At 39.7% G+C, this 19,718-nt stretch overlaps 1 pseudogene; it reads right to left on the bottom strand.

Moving 5' to 3' along the window:
• Nucleotides 1–12,778: 12,778 nt before the first annotated feature.
• Sik3-ps1 (SIK family kinase 3, pseudogene 1) lies at nt 12,779–14,737 on the bottom strand (annotated as a pseudogene).
• Between the last annotated feature and the right edge of the window lie 4,981 nt (nt 14,738–19,718).

The raw sequence follows: 19,718 nt of genomic DNA, 5'->3' as shown, positions 1-19,718 counted from the left end.
CTGTAATACTGCTTGAGTTCAGGGATAGTGATTCCCCCTGAAGTCCTTTTATTGTTGAGGATAGTTTTAGCTATCCTGGGTTTTTTGTTATTCCAGATGAATTTGCAAATTTTTCTGTCTAACTCTTTGAAGAATTGGATTGGTATTTTGATGGGGACTGCATTGAATCTGTAGATCGCTTAGGGTAAAATGGCCATTTTTACTATATTAATCCTGCCAATCCATGAACATGGGCGATCTTTCCATCTTCTGAGGTCTTCTTTAATTTCTTTCTTCAGAGTCTTGAAGTATTTATTGTACAAATCTTTTACTTGCTTGGTTAAAGTCACACCGAGGTACTTTATATTATTTGGGTCTATTATCAAGGGTGTCATTTCCCTAATTTCTTTCTCAGCTTGTTTCTCTTTTGTGTAGAGGAAGTCTACTGATTTATCAGAGTTAATTTTATGCCCAGCCACTTTGCTGAAGTTGTTTATCAGCTTTAGTAGTTCTCTGGTGGAACTTTTAGGATCACTTAAATATACTATCATATCATCTGCAAATAGTGATATTTTGACTTCTTCTTTTCTGATCTGTGTCCCCTTGAACTCCTTTTGTTATCTGATTACTCTGGTTAGGACTTCAAGAATTATACTGAGTAAGTAGGGAGAGAGTGGGCAGCGTTGTCTAGTCCCTGATTTTAGTGGGATTGCTTCAAGTTTCTCTCCATTTAGTTTAATGTTAGCAACTGGTTTGCTGTATATGGCTTTTACTATGTTTAGGTATGGGCTTTGAATTCCTATTCTTTCCATGACTTTTATCATGAAGGGGTGTTGAATTTTGTCAAATGCTTTCTCAGCATCTAATGAAATGATCATGTGGTTTTGTTCTTTCAGTTTGTTTATATAATGGATCACATTGATGGTTTTCCGCATATTAAACCATCCCTGCATGCCTGGGATGAAGCCTACTTGATCATGGTGGATGATTGTTTTGATGTGCTCTTGGATTCGGTTTGCCAGAATTTTATTGATTATTTTTGCGTTGATATTCATAAGGGAAATTGGTCTGAAGTTCTCTTTCTTTGTTGGGTCTTTGTGTGGTTTAGGTATAAGAGTAATTGTGGCTTCATAGAAGGAATTCAGGAGTGATCCATCTGTTTCAATTTTGTGGAATAGTTTGGATAATATTGGTATGAGGTCTTCTATGAAGGTTTGATAGAATTCTACACTAAACCCATCTGGACCTGGGCTCTTTTTGGTTGGGAGACCTTTAATGACTGCTTCTATTTCCTTAGGAGTTATGGGGTTGTTTAACTGGTTTATTTGTTCCTGATTTAACTTCGGTACCTGATATTTGTCTAGGAAATTGTCCATTTCCTGTAGATTTTCAAGTTTTGTTGAATATAGGCTTATATAGTAAGATCTGATGATTTTTTGAATTTCCTCTGAATCTGTTGTTATGTCTCCCTTTTCATTTCTGATTTTGTTAATTTGGACACACTCTCTGGGTCCTCTCGTTAGTCTGGCTACGGGTTTATCTATCTTGTTGATTTTCTCAAAGAACCAACTTTCGGTTCTGTTGATTCTTTCTATGGTCCTTTTTGTTTCTACTTGGTTGATTTCAGCTCTGAGTTTGATTATTTCCTGCCTTCTACTCCTCCTGGGTGTATTTGCTTCTTTTTGCTCTAGAGCTTTTAGATGTGCTGTCAAGCTGCTGACATATGCTCTTTCCTGTTTCTTTCTGCAGGCACACAGCGCTATGAGTTTTCCTCTTAGCACAGCTTTCATTGTGTCCATTAAGTTTGGGTATGTTGTACCTTCATTTTCATTAAATTCTAAAAAGTTTTTAATTTCTTTCTTTATTTCATCCTTGACTAGGTTATCATTGAGTAGAGCATTGTTCAATTTCCACGTATATGTGGGCATTCTTCCCTTATTGTTATTGAAGACCAGTTTTAGGCCGTGGTGGTCTGATAGCACGCATGGGATTATTTCTATCTTTCTGTACCTGTTGAGGCCCGTTTTTTGACCAACTATATGGTCAATTTTGGAGAAAGTACCATGAGGAGCTGAGAAGAAGGTATATCCTTTTGCTTAGGATAGAATGTTCTATAAATATCTGTTAAGTCCATTTGGCTCATGACTTCTCTTAGTCTGTCTACGTCTCTGTGTAATTTCTGTTTCCATGATCTGTCCATTGATGAGAGTGGGGTGTTGAAATCTCCCACTATTATTGTGTGAGGTGCAATGTGTGTTTTGAGCTTTAGTAAGGTTTCTTTTACGTATGTAGGTGCCCCTGTATTTGGGGCATAGATATTTAGGATTGAGAGTTCATCTTGGTGGGTTTTTCCTTTGATGAATATGAAGTGTCCTTCCTTATCTTTTTTATGACTTTTAATTGAAAATTGATTTTATTTGATATTAGAATGGCTTCTTCTGACCATTTTCTTGGAAAGTTGTTTTCCATCCTTTCACTCTGAGGTAGTGTCTGTCTTTGTTTCTGAGGTGTGTTTCCTGTAGGCAGCAGAATGCAGGGTCCACGTTGTGTATCCAGTTTGTTAATCTATGTCTTTTTATTGGGGAGTTGAGGCCATTGATGTTGCGAGATATTAAGGAACAGGGATTATTGCTTCCCGTTATATTCATATTTGGATGTGAGGTTATGTTTGTGTGCTTTCATTCTCTTTGTTTTGTTGCCAAGACGATTAGTTTCTTGCTTCTTCTAGGGTATAGCTTGCCTCCTTATGTTGGGCTTTACCATTTATTATCCTTTGTAGTGCTGGATTTGTAGAAAGATATTGTGTAAATTTGGTTTTGTCATGGAATATCTTGGTTTCTCCATCTATGTTAATTGAGAGTTTTGTAGGATACAGTAACCTTGGCTGGCATTTGTGTTCTCTTAGGGTCTGTATGACATCAGTCCAGGATCTTCTGGCCTTCATAGTTTCTGGCGAGAAGTCTGGTGTGATTCTGATAGGTCTGCCTTTATATGTTACTTGACCTTTTTCCCTTACTGCTTTTAATATTCTTTCTTTATTTTGTGCGTTTGGTGTTTTGACTATTATGTGATGGGAGGTGTTTCTTTTCTGGTCCAATCTATTTGGAGTTCTGTAGGCTTCTTGTATGCCTATGGGTATCTCTTTTTTTAGGTTAGGGAAGTTTTCTTCTATGATTTTGTTGAAGATATTTACTGGTCCTTTGAGCTGGGAGTCTTCACTCTCTTCTATACCTATTATCCTTAGGTTTGATCTTCTCATTGAGTCCTGGATTTTCTGTATGTTTTGGACCAGTAGCTTTTTCTGCTTTACATTATCTTTGACAGTTGAGTCAATGATTTCTAGGGATTCTTCTTCCCGAGATTCTCTCTTCCATCTCTTGTATTCTGTTGGTGAAGCTTCTATCTACAGCTCCTTGTCTCTTCTTTTGATTTTCTATATCCAGGGTTGTTTCCATGTGTTCTTTCTTGATTGCTTCTATTTCCATTTTTAATTCCTTCAACTGTTTGATTGTGTTTTCCTGGAATTCTTTCAGGGATTTTTGTGTGTCCTCTCTATGGGTTTCTACTTGTTTATTTATGTTTTCCTGCAATTCTTTCAGGCATTTTTGTGATTCCTCTCTGTAGGCTTTTACTTGTTCTCTAAGGGAGGTCTTCACGTCTTTCTTGAAGTCCTCCAGCATCATGATCAAATATGATTTTGAAACTAGATCTTGCTTTTCTGGTGTGTTTGGATATTCCATGTTTTTTTTTTTGGTGGGAGAATTGGGCTCCGATGATGCCATTTAGTCTTGGTTTCTGTTGCTTGGGTTCCTGCGCTTGCCTCTCGCCATCAGATTATCTCTAGTGTTGCTTTGTTCTGCTATTTCTGACAGTGGCTAGACTGTCCTATAAGCCTGTGTTTCAGGAGTGCTGTAGACCTGTTTTCCTGTTTTCTTTCAGCCAGTTATGGGGACAGAGTGTTCTGCTTTCGGGCGTGTAGCTTTTCCTCTCTACAGGTCTTCAGCTGTTCCTGTGGGCTTGTGTCTTGAGTTCACCAGGCAGGTTTCTTGCAGGGGAAAAGTTGGTCCTACCTGAGGTTCCGAGGCTCAAGTGTGCTCGTGGGGTACTGCCTAAGTCCTCTCCACGGCGGCAGCAACCGAGAAGATCTGCACCGCTCTTTCCGGGAGCCTCCGTGCACCAGGGTTCCAGATGGCGTTTGGTGTTTTCCTCTAGCGTCTGGATGTGCGCAGAGTGCAGTCTCTTCTGGTTTCCCAGGTGTGTCTGCCTCTCTGTAGGTTTAGCTCTCCCTCCCACGGGATTTGGGTGCAGAGAACGGTTCATCCAGTCTGTTTCCTTCAGGTTCTGGCGGTGTCTCAGGCGCAGGGGTCCTGCCGCTCCTGGGCCCTCCCCTACGGGAACCCAGAGGCATTATACAGTTTCCTCTTGGGCCAAGGATGTGGTGAGGGGTGGGCAGTGTTGGTGGTCTCCTCCGCTCTGCAGCCTCAGGAGTGCCCACCAGACCAGGCGGTGATGTCTCTCTCCCACGGGGTTTGGGAGCAGAGAGCTGCTGCTGGCCGTGATCCGCGGGTCTAGGTTTTGTTACAAGGGGATTAATTTCTTGTATTTAATAGGATGTAATTTGGCCCCTTGTGTTTTGCTTTTCCATCTATTTTTTTCCTTCTTTTTTTTTTCTTTTTTTTTCGGAGCTGGGGACCAAACTCAGGGCCTTGCACTTGCTAGGCAAGCACTCTACCACTAAGCTAAATCTCCAACCCTGCTTTTCTACCTATTATCCTTTGTATGGCTGGTTTTGTAGAAAGATTTTGTATAAATATGGTGTTGTCATGAAATATATTGTTTTCTCCCTCTATTTTAATTATGAGTTTTGCAGGATATAGTAGCATGTGCTGGCATTATTTTTCTTTAGGGTCTATATGATATCTGTCGAGAATCTTCTGGCTTTCATAGTCTCTCGTGAGAAGTCTGGTTTAATTCTGCCTTATATGCTCCTTGATCTTTACACTTACTGCATTTTTTTTTTTTTTAGTGATATGGTTACGCGTTTTTTTTTTTTTATCTTTATTAACTTGAGTATTTCTTATTTACATTTCGATTGTTATTCCCTTTCCCGGTTTCCAGACCAACTTCCCCCTAACCTGTCCCCCTACCCTTGTATATAGGTGTTCCACTCCCCATCCTCCCCCCATTACCGCCCTCCCCCCAACAATCACATTCACTGGGGGTTCAGTCTTGGCAGGACCAAGGGCTTCCCCTTCCACTGGTGCTCTTACTAGGCTATTCATTGCTACCTATGAGGTTGGAGACCAGGGTCAGTCCATGTATAGACTTTGGGTAGGCTTAGTCCCTGGAAGCTCTAGTTGCTTGGCATTGTTTTTCATATGGTGTCTCGAGCCCCTAAGCCCTTCCAGTTCTTTTTCTGATTCCTTCAACGGAGGTCCCGTTCTCAGTTCAGTGGTTTGCTGCTGACATTCACCTATGTATTTGCTATATTCTGGCTGTGTCTCTCAGGAGAAATCGACATGCTGTTCCTATTTACCTGCACTTCTTTGCTTCATCCATCTTGTCTAATTGGGTGCCTGTATATGTATGGGCCACATGTGAGGCAGGCTCTGAATGGGTGTTCCTTCTGCCTCTGTTCTAAACTTTGCCTCCATATTCCCTGGCAAGGATATTCTTGTTCCCCTTTTAAAGAAGGAGTGAAGCATTCACATTTTGATCATCCATCTTGAGTTTCATGTGTTCTGTGCATCTAGGGTAATTCAAGCATTTGGGCTAATAGCCACTTATCAATGAGTACATACCATGTGTGTTTTTCTGTGATTGGGTTATACACTCAGGATGATATTTTCCAGTTCCATCCATTTGCATATGAATTTCACGAAGTCATTGTCTTTGATAGCTAAGTAATTTTTCCATTGTGTAGATGTACCACATTTTCTGTATCCTCTGTTGAAGGGCATCTCTGTTCGTTCCAGGTTCTGGCTATCATAAATAAGGCTGCTATGAACATAGGAGAACATGTGTCTTTGTTATATGTTGGGGCATCTTTTTGGTATATACCCAAGAGAGATATAGCTGGGTCCTCAGTTAGTTCAATGTCCAATTTTCTGAGGAACCCCCAGACTGATTTCCAGAATGGTTGTACCAGTCTGCAATCCCACCAACAATGGAGGAGTGTTCCTCTTTCTACACATTATCGCCAGAATTTTCTGTCACCTGAGTTTTTGATCTTAGCCAGTCTCCCTGGTGTGAGATGAAATCTCAGGGTTGTTTTGATTTGCATTTCCCTTATGACTAAAGATGTTGAACATTTCTTTAGGTGTTTCCAGCCATTCGTCACTCCTCAGCTGTGAATACTTTGTTTAGCTCTGAATTTCATTTTTTATAGGGTTATTGGTCTCCCTGCTGTCTAACTTCTTGAGTTCTTTGTATATTTTGGATATAAGGCCTCTATCAGTTGTAGGATTGGTAAAGATCTTTTCCCAATCTATTGGTTGCTGTTTTGTCCTAACCACAGTGTCCTTTGCCTTACAGAAGCTTTGCTATTTTATGACATCCCATTTGTTGATTCTTGATCTTAGAGCATAAGCCATTGGTGTTTTGTTCAGGAAATTTTCTCCAGTGACCATGTGTTAGAGATGCTTCCCCACTTTTTCTTCTATTACTTTGAGTGTTCTGGTTTGATATGGAGGTCCTTGATCCACTTGGACTTAAGCTTTGTACAGGGTGGTAAGCATGGATCAATCTTCATTCTTCTACATATTGACCTCCAGTTGAACCAGGATCATTTGCTGAAAATGCTATGTTAATTCCATTGGATGGTTTGGGCTCATTATGTCAAAAATCAAGTGACCATAGGTGTGTGGGTTCATTTCTGGGTCTTCAATTCTACTCCATTGGTCTATCTGTCTGTTTCTGTACCAATACCATGCAGTTTTTATCACCATTGCTCTGTAATACTGCTTGAGTTCAGGGATAGTTATTCCACCTGAAGTTCTTTTATTGTTGAGGATAGTTTTAGCTATCCTGCGGGTTTTCTTTTTTTTTTTTTTGTTATTCCAGAGGAATTTCAAATTGTTCTAACTCTTTGTAGAATTGGATTGGTATTTTGTTGGGGATTGCATTGAATCTGTAGATCGCTTTTGGTAAAATGGCCATTTTTACTATATTAATCCTGCCAGTCCATGAGCATGGGAGATCTTTCCATTTTCTGAGGTCTTCTTCAATTTCTTTCTTCAGTGTCTTGAAGTTCTTATTGTACAAATCTTTTACTTGCTTGGTTAAAGTCCCACCGAGGTATTTTATATTATTTGGGACTATTATGAAGGGTGTGGTTTCCCTAATTTCTTTCTCGGATTGTTTCTCTTTTGTGTAGAGGAAGGCTACTGATTTATCTGAGTTAATTTTTCCCCAGCCACCTTGCTGAAGTTGTTTATTAACCTTACTAGTTCTCTGGTGGATCTTTGGGGATCACTTAAATATACTATCATATCATCTGCATTAGTGATATTTTGATTCTTCCTTTTCAATCTGTACCCGCTTGATCTCCTTTTGTTGTCTGACTACTCTGGCTAGAACTTCAAGAACTATATAGAATAAATAGGGAGAGAGTGGGCAGCCTTGTCTAGTCCCTGATTTTAGTGGGATTGCTTCAAGTTTCTCTCCATTTAGTTTAATGTTAGCTACTGGTTTGCTGTATATGGCTTTTACTATGTTTAGGTATGGGCTTTGAATTCCTATTCTTTCCATGACTTTTTTCATGAAGGGGTGTTGAGTTTTGTCAAATGCTCTCTCAGCATCTAATGAAATGATCATGTGGTTTTGTTCTTTCAGTTTGATTACATAATGGATCACATTGATGGTTTTCCGCATATTAAACCATCCCTGCATGCCTGGGATGAAGCCTACTTGATCATGGTGGATGACTGTTTTGATGTGCTCTTGGATTCGGTTTGCCAGAATTTTATAGAGTATTTTTGCGTCGATATTCATAAGGGAAATTGGTCTGAAGTTCTCTTTCTTTGTTGGGTCTTTGTGTGGTTTAGGTATAAGAGTAATTGTGGTTTCATAGAAGGAATTCGGTGGTGCTCCATTTGTTTCGATTTTGTGGAATATTTTCGGTAATATTGGTATGAGGTCTTCTATGAAGGTCTGATAGAATTCTGCACTAAACCCATCTGGACCTGGGCTCTTTTTGGTTGGGAGACCTTTAATGACTACTTCTATTTTGTTGGGAGTTATGGGGTTGTTTAAATGGTTTATCTGTTCCTGATTTAACTTCGGTACCTGGTATCTGTCTAGGAAATTGTCCATTTCCTGCAGATTTTCAAGTTTTTTGAGTATAGGCTTTTGTAGTTAGATCTGATGATTTTTTGAATTTCCTCTGAATCTGTAGTTATGTCTCCCTTTTCATTTCTGATTTTTTAATTTGGACACACTCTCTGTGTCCTCTCGTTAGTCTGGCTAAGGGTTTATCTATCTTGTTGATTTTCTCAAAGAACCAACTTTCGGTTCTGTTGATTCTTTCTATGGTCCTTTTTGTTTCTACTTGGTTGATTTCAGCTCTGAGTTTGATTATTTCCTGCCTTCTACTCCTCCTGGTTGTATTTGCTTCTTTTTCTTCTAGGGCTTTTAGGTGTGCTGTCAAGCTGGTGACACATGCTCTTTCCTGTTTCTTTCTGCAGGCACTCAGAGCTATGAGTTTTCCTTTTAGCACAGCTTTCATTGTGTCCCATAAGTTTGAGTATGTTGTACCTTCATTTTCATTAAATTCTAAGAAGTCTTTAATTTCTTTCTTTATTTCCTCCTTGACTAGGTTATCATTGAGTAGAGCATTGTTCAACTTCCACGTATATGTGGGTGTTCTTCCCTTATTTTTATTGAAGACCAGCTTTAGGCTGTGGTGGTTTGATAGCACGCATGGGATTATTTCTATCTTTCTGTACCTGTTGAGGCACGTTTTTTTTTTTACCAATTATATTGTCAATTTTGGAGGAAGTACCATGAGTAGCTCAGAAGAAGGTATATCCTTTTGCTTTAGGATAGAATGTTCTATAAATATCTGTTAAGTCCATTAGGTTCATGACATCTCTTAGTCTGTCTACTTCTCTGTTTAATTTCTGTTTCCATGATCTGTCTATTGATGAGAGTGCAGTGATGAAATCACCTACTATTATTGTGTGAGGTACAATGAGTGTTTTGAGCTTTAATAAGATTTCTTTTACATATGTAGGTGCCCTTGTATTTGGGGCATAGATATTTAGGATTGAGAGTTCATCTTGGTGGTTTTTTCCTTTGATGAATATGAAGTGTCCTTCCTTATCTTTTTTGATGACTTTTAGTTGAAAATTGATTTTATTTGATATTAGAATGGCCACTCCAGCTTGCTTCTTCCGACCATTTGCTTGGAAAGTTGTTTCCCAGCCTTTCACTCTGAGGTAGTGTCTGTCTTTGTCTCTGAGGTGTGTTTCCTGTAGGCAGCATAATGCAGGGTCTTCATTGCGTATCCAGTTTGTTAATCTATGTCTTTTTATTGGGGAGTTCAGGCCATTGATGTTGAGAGATATTAAGGAATAGTGATTATTTCTTCCTGTAATATTTATATTTGGATATGAGGTTATGTTTGTGTGTTTTTCTTCTCTTTGTTTTGTTGCCAAGACGATTAGTTTCTTGCTTCTTCTAGGGTATAGCTTGCCTCCTTATGTTGGGCTTTACCATTTATTATCCTTTGTAGTGCTGGATTTGTAGAAAGATATTGTGTAAATTTGGTTTTGTCATGGAATATCTTGGTTTCTCCATTTATGTTAATTGAGAGTTTTGCAGGATACAGTAACCTGCACTGGCATTTGTGTTCTCTTAAGGACTGTATGACATCTGTCCAGCATCTTCTGGCTTTCATAGTCTCTGGCGAGAAGTCTGGTGTCATTCTGATAGGTCTGCCTTTATATGTTACTTGACCTTTTTCCCTTACTGCTTTTTATATTCTTTCTTTATTTTGTGCATTTGGTGTTTTGACTATTATGTGATGGGAGGTATTTCTTTTCTGGTCCAATCTATTTGGAGTTCTGTAGGTCTCTTGTATGCTTATGGGTATCTCTTTCTTTAGGGTAGGGAAGTTTTCTTCTCTGATTTTGTTGAAGATATTTACTGGTCCTTTGAGCTGGGAGTCTTCACTCTCTTCTATACCTATTATCCTTAGGTTTGATCTTCTCATTGAGTCCTGGATTTCCTGTATGTTTTGGACCAGTAGCTTTTTCTGCTTTATATTATCTTTGACAGTTGAGTCGATGATTTCTATGGAATCTTCTGCTCTTGAGATTCTCTCTTCCATCTCTTGTATTCTGTTGGTGAAGCTTGTATCTATGGCTCCTTGTCTCTTCTTTGGTTTTGTATGTCCAGGGTTGTTTCCATGTGTTCTTTCTTGATTGCTTCTATTTCCATTTTTAATTCCTTCAACTGTTTGATTGTGTTTTCCTGGAATTCTTTCAGGGATTTTTGTGATTCCTCTCTGTAGGCTTCTACCTGTTTATTTATGTTTTCCTGTGTTTCTCTAAGGGAGTTCTTCATGTCTTTCTTAAAGTCCTCCAGCATCATGATCAAATATGATTTTGAAACTAGATCTTGCTTTTCTGTTGTGTTTGGATAATTCCATGTTTGCTTTGGTGGGAGAATTGGGCTCCGATGATGCCATGTAGTCTTGGTTTCTGTTGCTTGGAATCCTGCATTTGCCTCTCGCCATCTTGTTACTTTGTTCTTCTATTTCTGACAGTGTCTAAACTGTCCTATAAGCCTGTGTGTCAGGAGTGCTGTAGACCTGTTTTCCTGTTTTCTTTCAGGCAGTTATGGGAACAGAGTGTTCTGTTTTTGGGCGTGTAGTTTTTCCTCTCTACAGGTCTTCAGCTGTTCCTGTGGGCCTGTGTCCTGAGTTCACTTAGCAGGTCGCTTGGAATAGGATGGTTTGTCTTACCTGTGGTCCCGAGGCTCAAGTTTGCTTGTGGGGTGTTGCTTATGAGGTCTCCGTTCGGGCAGCAACCAGGAAGATCTGTGCTGCTCTTTCAGGGAGCTTCCGTGCACCAGGGTTCCAGATGGCGTTTGCTGTTTTCCTCTGGAATCAGTAATGTGGGCAGAGTGTAATCTCTTCTGGTTTCCCAGGCATGTCTGCCTCTCTGAAGGTTTAGCTCTCCCTCCCATGGGATTTAGGTGCAGAGAACTGTTTATCTGGTCGGTCCCTTCAGGTTCAGTTGGTGTCTCAGATGCAGGGGTCCTGCTGCTGCTGTGCCCTTATCCAAGGGAACCCAGAGGGTGTATACAGTTTCCTCTTGTGCCTGGCATGTGGGCAGGGGTGGGCAGTGTTGTGGTCTCTTCCGCTCTGCAGTCTCAGAAGTGCCCACCTGTCCAGGCGGTGATGTCTCTCTCCCACAGGGTTTGGGAGCAGCTAGCTGCTGCGGGCAGCTATCCACGGGTTTGGGAATCCTGCTAAAAACCGGAAGTGTTCGGTCCTAGAGGAATTTTGCCTCTGTGTGTCCTGAGTTCACCAGGCATGTTGCTTGGAGCAGGAAGGTTTGTCTTACCTGTGGTCCCGAGGCTCAAGTTTGCTCATGGGGTGCTGCTACGAGCTCCAATAGTTTGCTTTCATAAACAAACAAAAACCATGTTTCATGTCATATAATACTCCTTCAGATATGTCTGCCTTGTAACTACTGCTTCTGTTATGCTATTCTCTTACTGGAAATAGCTTAGGGTACACTACTACCAATGAGGGAAGGGGAAAGGGTTCTTTCTCAATTCATGTGAGGCAATAGAAGCTGATCCTGAGCATCTTACACTGCACATGAGCAATGGAACAGAGCTGGAACCAATGAGCTCCTTAGCATCTTCCCCAGAGAATATAAATTGTATAATCAAATTGTCTCTCTTGAGCTTTGCAACAAATGGCATGTGAGAATTTTCTGAAAATAACTTTACCCCAGTTATGGTTCAGACATGTATTTTATCTGATGATTTTTTTTTAATTTCTCCAGTTTGTGTTGTTTTGTCTCCCTTTTCATTTCTGATTTTGTTAATTTGGACACCGTCAATGTGACCTTTAGTTATTTTGACTAAGGGTTTATCTGTATTGTTGATTTTTTCTCAGAGAACCAACTCTTAGTTTTGTTAATTCTTTGTGTTATTCTCTTTGTTTCTAATTGGTTGATTTGAGCCCTGAGTTTGATTCTTTCCTGCCATATTCTCTTGAGTGTGTTTGTTTCTTTATGTTGTAGGGCATTCAGGTGTGTTGTTAAGTTACAAGAGTAGGATGTCTCTTGCTTCTTTTTTCCCCCTGAAAACCATTTTATTTCAACTTCCCTCAAGGGAAAACATATAATCTTGAAGAACACCTATATTTCTGGGAAAATACATGGTGAAAACCCTCAACATAAAAAAGAAAGACAACTCTACAGGGGGCCATGCATGGAGCTGAAGACCACAGCTATTGGATCTGAGGCCATCAGACCTCACAGTACACCTGATAGTCACTGTTGTTCTTTGTGAATCAGGCATCTCTCAACAAGGTTCTGCAAACAATGGCTATTTACATCTGTCTCTGCCCTCTAACTCCCCGTGTTGTTTTGTTCTTCCTAATATCTCATCATTGATACAAGGGAATGGAAGAAACACACAGCAAAGAGCACAGGAGTTAGTAATTCATTCATTCTCCTGGGAAGAAGTCCAAGCCTGAGGTCCATGGCCAGAATAGCTAGGATCACCATCATCTCGAATTCCTTCTCAGTAAACAGTTCATGACAGCTGGAAGCAGGCTTTAGGCCTTCTGAACACTACTAGAGTTGCAATGTGGAAGTAGGAGATAAGGAAGGAAGGAGGGAGGAGAGTACACATTCCTAAGGTTACTGCTGTCACTTAGGGGGCTTCCAATGTTACTTATAAAAATGAAATTTTCTGGGCAGTATTTGTTACTTTCGTGGGGTGGGCATGCCATCTGGCTTGAGCAAAGAGACCACACTGCTGATGTCATGATAACAAGTGGGGGCCATCCCCATGGGTTCTTGAGCAGTTGGATCTTGACACTTCCATCTGAGACTCCCTCGCCAAGGGGCCCCATTCTGTTCAGTAGCTGTAGTGTACGTGGCTATAGTAGAGACCGTTCCTTGTACTCAAGCTGCCCAGTTGGCCTCAGACTTGGCATGGGCAACAGGTTGTGCATGAAGTTCATGTTAGAATCCACCTGCAGGAATGGAGCCTGTGGGTTTGCTCTAGGAAATCTGGGCAGGAGCTTCTGCATGTCTTCTATAACTGCTGTACATGGGTCAGCCACTCACACCATGTGCATCCTCATTGACAAATAGTGAACAAAGGCTTCTGGAGAAGGCTCTTCACACTCATCACTGTCCAAGTTCATGGTCCTTGTCAGGCTCTATAAATTGGTTCTTTGAGTTGAATCCTCTCAGCTGAACTTGGGGGACACTAATGTTCAAGGCAGTGCCTGTGTGCTCTGCCTGGATATTAGCTAGTGCCTGAAAAGCTATGTCGTTGGGCATGCTGGGAAGTGCTCCAGGATGCAGTTTTGTCTCTTAGGTCAATTGCACAGGAGACTGTAATTTCAGTATAGTAATTCATAGGCATCTGACTTGAATGACTGAAGTGTGCTCTCCTTGTCCAGTCCCATGTCTTCCATGGACAAGAGAACATCATTGTTGAGGGGATCCAACTGCCATTCCTCCTTCAGTTGCTTGCATTCTTCTATTAACCTGTCAAAGTTGGGGACGGTCCAAACCTCTGAGCTTCATCTACTTGTGCCTGTAGATCTGCTCCATTCAGTGGCACTTATTTTGATATAACACCAGTATGTGGGGGATCAAGTGCTCACACCCTGTGGACATGAAGAATGGAAGGCAGGACTTGCCACTAAGCACATGGGCCTGAAGATTCTGCACTGTGTTCCCATCAAATGGTAGGGCACCACACACAAGCACATAGAGGACAATGCCAAGACTCCATATGTCCACCTTGGGCTTGTCATATTCCTTGCAGTCAAAGAGCTCTGGTGTGGCATTGAGAAGGCTGCCATAACACGTCTTCAGCAGCTGCCCCAGAGTGAAGAGGTTGCTGAAACCCAAATCTGCTACTCTGATTTTCATATTGGCATCCAGAAGCAAATTTTCAACTTTTCAATCATGATGAATGATATTCTGACACTGACAAAAACACACAGATGTGATGATCTGTTTGAATTTCTGCCAAGCTTCCTTCTCTGCCCTTCTTCCATGGTCCACCAAGTGGTCAAATATCTCCCCTCTGCTAGTGTATTCTGTCACAAGGTAAATCATGTGTTATGTCTCCATAACTTGGTACAGCTTGATGATATGTGGATGGCAAAGCATCTTCATTATCTGAACCTCCTGGAAAATCTTCAAGGTTTCTTCATCGAGCTGGATATTATTTATGATTTTAATAGCAACCTTGGCTTTTGTGATGAGGTGCATGTCCCACTTGACTACAGCAAAGATGTTCTTGCAGAAGTGCAGTTAATTTCATAAAAGCTGATGAGTGCGGTCGTTGAATTGCAGGTGGCTGGGGCTGGGGGACACGGAGGGCAGGTGGCAGGAGGCACTGTGGTGGGGGATGTTGGTGTCCCCACTGCAGTCAGAGATAGCAGGTGTCCAGCCAGCCCGAGTCCTCCTGCTCAGATCACAGAAACCCCAGCAGCCCTCTCCAGTTTCTTTATGAGGGCACGTAGTGCTATGAATTTTCCTCTTAGCATGGCTTTCACTGTGGCTTTCATGGTCATAAGTTTGGATATGCTCTGCCTTCTTTTTCATTGAATTCTAGAAAGTCTTTCATTCCTTTTTTTATTTCTTTCCTGATCAAGTTATCATTGCATAGAGAGTTGTACAGTTTTCATGGGTATGTGGACTTTGTTGTTTTTGTTGCTCTTAAAGACCAACTTTATTGTGTAGTAATACAATTTTCTTGTATCTACTGATGCTTGTTTTGTGTCCAATTATATGGTCAATTTTGGAGAACATACCACGAAGTGCTGAGAAGAAGGTATATTTTTTGTTTTACAGTGAAATATTATAGATATCTGTTAAATCCATTTGGTTTATAACTTCTATTAGTTTCACTGTGCCTTGGTCTAGTTTTTTTTCCATGATCTGTCCATTGGTGAGAGTTGGGTGTTGAAGTCTCCCACTACCGTTGTGAGAGGTTCAATTGTGTTTTGACCTTTAGTGATGTTTCTTTTACAAATGGGTGTGTCCTTGCATGAGGGGCATAGATGTTCAGAATTGAGAGTTCATCTTGGTGTGCTTTTTCTTTGATGAGTATAAAGTATCTTTCCCCATCTCTTTTTATAACTTTTGGTTGAAAGTCTATTTTATTAGATATTAGAATGGCTACTGCAGCTTGTTTCTTGGGACAATTTGCTTGGGCAAAATTTTTTTTCCAGACTTTAGTCTGAAGTAGTGTCTCTCTTTTTTATTGATGTGTGTTTCCTGTATGCAACAAAGTACTGAGTCCTGTTTACATATCCAGTCTGTTAACCTATGTCTTTTTATTGTGGAATTGAGTCTATTGATGTTGAGAGATTTTTGGTTTCTGTTATTTTAGTTGTTAGTAGTGGTATTGTGTTTGTGTGGTTCTCTTCTTTTGGGTTTGTTGTGGGGTGATTAAATTTTTTTTTGTTTTTTTGTGTTTAGATTTTTTAACAAAGCATATTATACAGAAAACGTCTATACAAAACACATATGGCCATTTCCATTTTTCTTTTTCTTTTTTTCTTTTGTACTTTTACTTTTTACAAGCTCTCTTTTTCCAAGATCCCTTACTTTTTATGATGTCACTTTCTGTTTTTACTTACTGCCTTATCTATATTTCCCTATATCTTACTCCCTAGGGGCAGTCATTGCTCCTTTATCTTTACCAAGGGCTGTTTGTCTGTTTGTTTTACACTCTACCATGGTCCCCACCAATTTGTTCCCACACTCTCAGAGCATCCCCTATTTGAGTGCCACCTGTATGGGTCTGGACACTGCGAGATCAAACAGTCCTCTGATGGGGGAGTAAGGCTGGTTTTAAGAAAGACAGAAAAGAAGACTCAAGGGACAATGGTTAGAAATTGGGAGGGCTATGCAGTCAAAACTGAACTGTGACAGCCTCCAGTTTAATTCTCTTAGGCTTTATGTACTTTACAGCATCATAGGAAAAAAGTCCACAAGCTAACAGAAATAATTTGCTAAAATGTGCACAACACATTTCTTCTTATCTGAAAAGCCTTTGTTCTCTCCATCAAGGTCAACAGAATCTTCAGCCCCTAGTCTTGAGTCCCAAGTGCACCTCCTTTAATCCATGACTCAGCAGGCCAGAAAATCTTCCAACTGGCCCTGACCTGCCTTGGCTCTGCATGTCAGACAGACTTTGTAGCTTTTTTTTGTTGTTGTTGCTTCAGAGAAATGGTGAAACAGCTCCCAACAGTTAGTTGGTCAAGTTGTTTTCTACCAAGCCTGACAACTTGTATTCAAACTGAGGACACTACAATGTGGAGTGGAGAGGGCAAACTCCTGACCTCCATGGGCAAATCTTCCCAGGCACATATACCTCCCCCAATAGATAATACTTTTTAACAAAACAAAAATTCCTCTTTTCTAGTTATTAAAGTAAAAAAAGAAGTAATGAAAAAAGAATTTCTTTGTGACTTAGGAAATATTTTTTGGTGTTCATTTGTTGCAATGCACCTATTAATACAACACTGCAGATTTAATTATTTGGTTGTTTGTTCTTTTCTGTATTTTTCTACTTTTTAGGATTTTAAAATTTGTATGTATGTATGTGCCTGTCTGCAAGTGTGAAAGTGCACATGTGTGGTGGGTTCCTGAATAGTAAATAAAAACTAATGTACAGAAAATTGTGAAGCTACCCGTGTGTTTGGAGTGAATTCTTGTCTTCTGCAAAAGCACCAGGCAATCTTAACAATTTTAACTAGTAAGACATCTAAACAGTTCCGTTTTGTGTATGTTTGGCTCAACCATATAGTTACACCTGAATTTTGACTCTTATTTATTGATTGAGCGCGCGCGCGCGTGTGTGTGTGTGTGTGTGTGTGTGTGTGTGTGTGTGTGTGTGTGTGTGTGCCACAGCATATATGTGGAGGTGAGAGGACAGCATTTTGGAGTTGGTTTTGTTCTGTGACCTTTACAATTGTACTAGAAATCGAATTCATGTGATCAGGCCTACATGGCAAACACATTTTCCTTCAATCATTTAGACATCCCCATTTTATACTATTTTACAGGAGATATTGTTTTTTAGTTTATAAATTTACAATGTCTTTTATAATGGGTTGAATCTGACTTTAATCTAATAATACACCTGGTTTGAATCATCCCATAATTGTTTAATATCTGAGTTTATTTATGTCTCATTTAGTTTCAGCATCATTTAAATTTTCTCATCATTTAGATCTTTTACACAATTTATTGGCCATACAGTTTGGAGACATTATGGCTGTTAGAGCATTCTGTGGAATAGTGACTATCCTGGGAGCTTAAGATCTTCAGAAGCATGGCCTCTTCATTGGTAGGCTTGAATGGTTGGAGCTTACCCCTCCTAAGCTGTTAGAAGGAGAGTTACAACTTTTGTACTTATTAGAGATTCAACAATTCATTTACTATGACTTGTTTCTGCTTAGCAAGAAAGTGTTGTGACCTTATTCTTATTAATTTATTTAAGTAACCCCGATCATTGCCCCATTGACTATTGCCATAAATACCGATTTTGTGTCTTTTTGAAGCATCATTCCATATTTAAGACCCTTTCTTGTCTCTTAAGGACATTTGTTCAGCAATTGGTTCTAATAGTCAGATTCTGCTTTCCATTGGTTAATTCCATTATATTTTGCATGTTTCCTGAGGCTATTGTAACAACCTGTCTTGAAACAGCAGTTTATCAACTCCTAGTTCTGCTGCTAACAGCTCAAAGACAAGGTGTTTCAAGAACTAGTTTCTCCTGGAAAGTCTTCAAAAGACTGACTAGTAATGTTCCACACACTTTTGTGGTTGCTTACCATCATTACTGTCTTCTGGCTTATCGACTTTTCACTTCAGTATCTCCCTCACATTCAGGAGCTTTCTTTTCTCTGTGTACCTGTGTTTGTATATTTACTTTGTAATACAAAGTCCTTGGATTGGGATGTATTCTGGTCTAACAGACTAAAGCAGATTCCACCAGCAATAACTTCCCTCCAAATAAAATCATGTTTGTCAGTTTTGAAGATACTTGGAAAAAGCACCCATTTCAACTCCAAAAACCAATAGCAGCATGCAGACTTCCTATTTTTCTCAATAGAAAACTCCAACTCCCCTTGATCGTATTTCCTAACTCTAAGCTACTTAATAGAGAAGGCACAATTGTAGAGCATATCCCCATAGATAAGAAGCATTGCATTTTTCTTAATTGGGTTGTAATTTTGAAGACACCTAAGCAGCTGTCATTGAATATGGAGAAAAAACAGTAGTTAAAACAGAAGAGGAATGCTTATGTTCATCTGTAGGTGTATATAATGCAAATGTAAAACACTGAATATTGCAAGGGGATAAGTCTTCCCTCTGAAATACACAAACTTTATCCAAATGGATCCCTATCTATAAAATTACTCACTTGTGACACTTGACAAAAGTGTGCTAGTGTTTTCAGCCTCAGGTAATTCCCGTCTTAACTATCTGTAGTCTACTTTTTCAAGTTTTGCCTCTGTGATGAGTTTTAACTATGAGATTGGCTACTTTGAGTTGGCCATAAAAAGGTACACTTGGGCTATCAGAATGACTCAGTTGGTCAAGATGATTCCCACCAAACCTCACAATCTATATTCAAACCTAGGTATGTGTATGGGTATACTTCCCCAGTACACATAACTCCACTGAGGGATAGTAAAATGTAATTGAATAAAATAACAATATTCTCTTTTTAGACTTTAAAATAGTAAAATAAACAAAGAAATTTTGTGTTTGATTTAGCAAATATCATTTATTTATTGTTCATATGTTATAATGCTGCTATTAATATAAGAGTATGGCTCTCATTCACTTAGCTGTTTTGCATTTTGAAGTAATATTTTGAACTACAATTAAAAGGCTGCCTTTGTCTACCAAGTTTTGGGCAAAAGCCTTCTCTCCATGTATCCCAGAAATTCTCTCTTGGTGTGGGAAGTGGAAAACTAGTTTTTGCATTTCACAAGCACACTGTGCTGATCACTTCATGGCCTACATATAGCTGGACCAATTAATGAATCATATTCTTCTCACTTCAAAAATTGTCAGAGTTTATCTAATTTTGTGGATGCATGAGTCAACTTTGCAGGTTGCAGGGGATACTTGAGTGTATAAGTTTAACTCACCTCTTGAATCTTAGGAATATCCCTCTTCCTCTAGGATGGGAAATTTCTATTCTCAGGAAATTATAGTAAGTGATAAATGACTGCCAAAAGCTCAACTGTTTTTTTTTCATCAGTCAAATTCTATACATCACTGACAGAGTGGCTAAGACCTCCGCTACAAACTGCTTTGTTTCCACTCAGTGTATTCAATGTTATGACAGAAGATCTTCAGTTTCCCTATGCCAGAAAGTCATTGGCTCTGCCAGTGCAGTGTTCCAAGTTATTTTTGTGTCCTTTCTTAACTTGTTTAAATTGTATAGTACACAAGTTATCATAATCACTTTTCTAGGTCAGGAGAAATTTAGGATATGGT

Source organism: Rattus norvegicus, chromosome 9, assembly GCF_021556685.1.
Source record: "Rattus norvegicus strain SHRSP/BbbUtx chromosome 9, alternate assembly SHRSP_T2T, whole genome shotgun sequence".
NCBI classification, from domain to species: Eukaryota; Metazoa; Chordata; class Mammalia; order Rodentia; family Muridae; genus Rattus; species Rattus norvegicus.
This window is presented reverse-complemented; position numbering and strand designations above follow the sequence as displayed.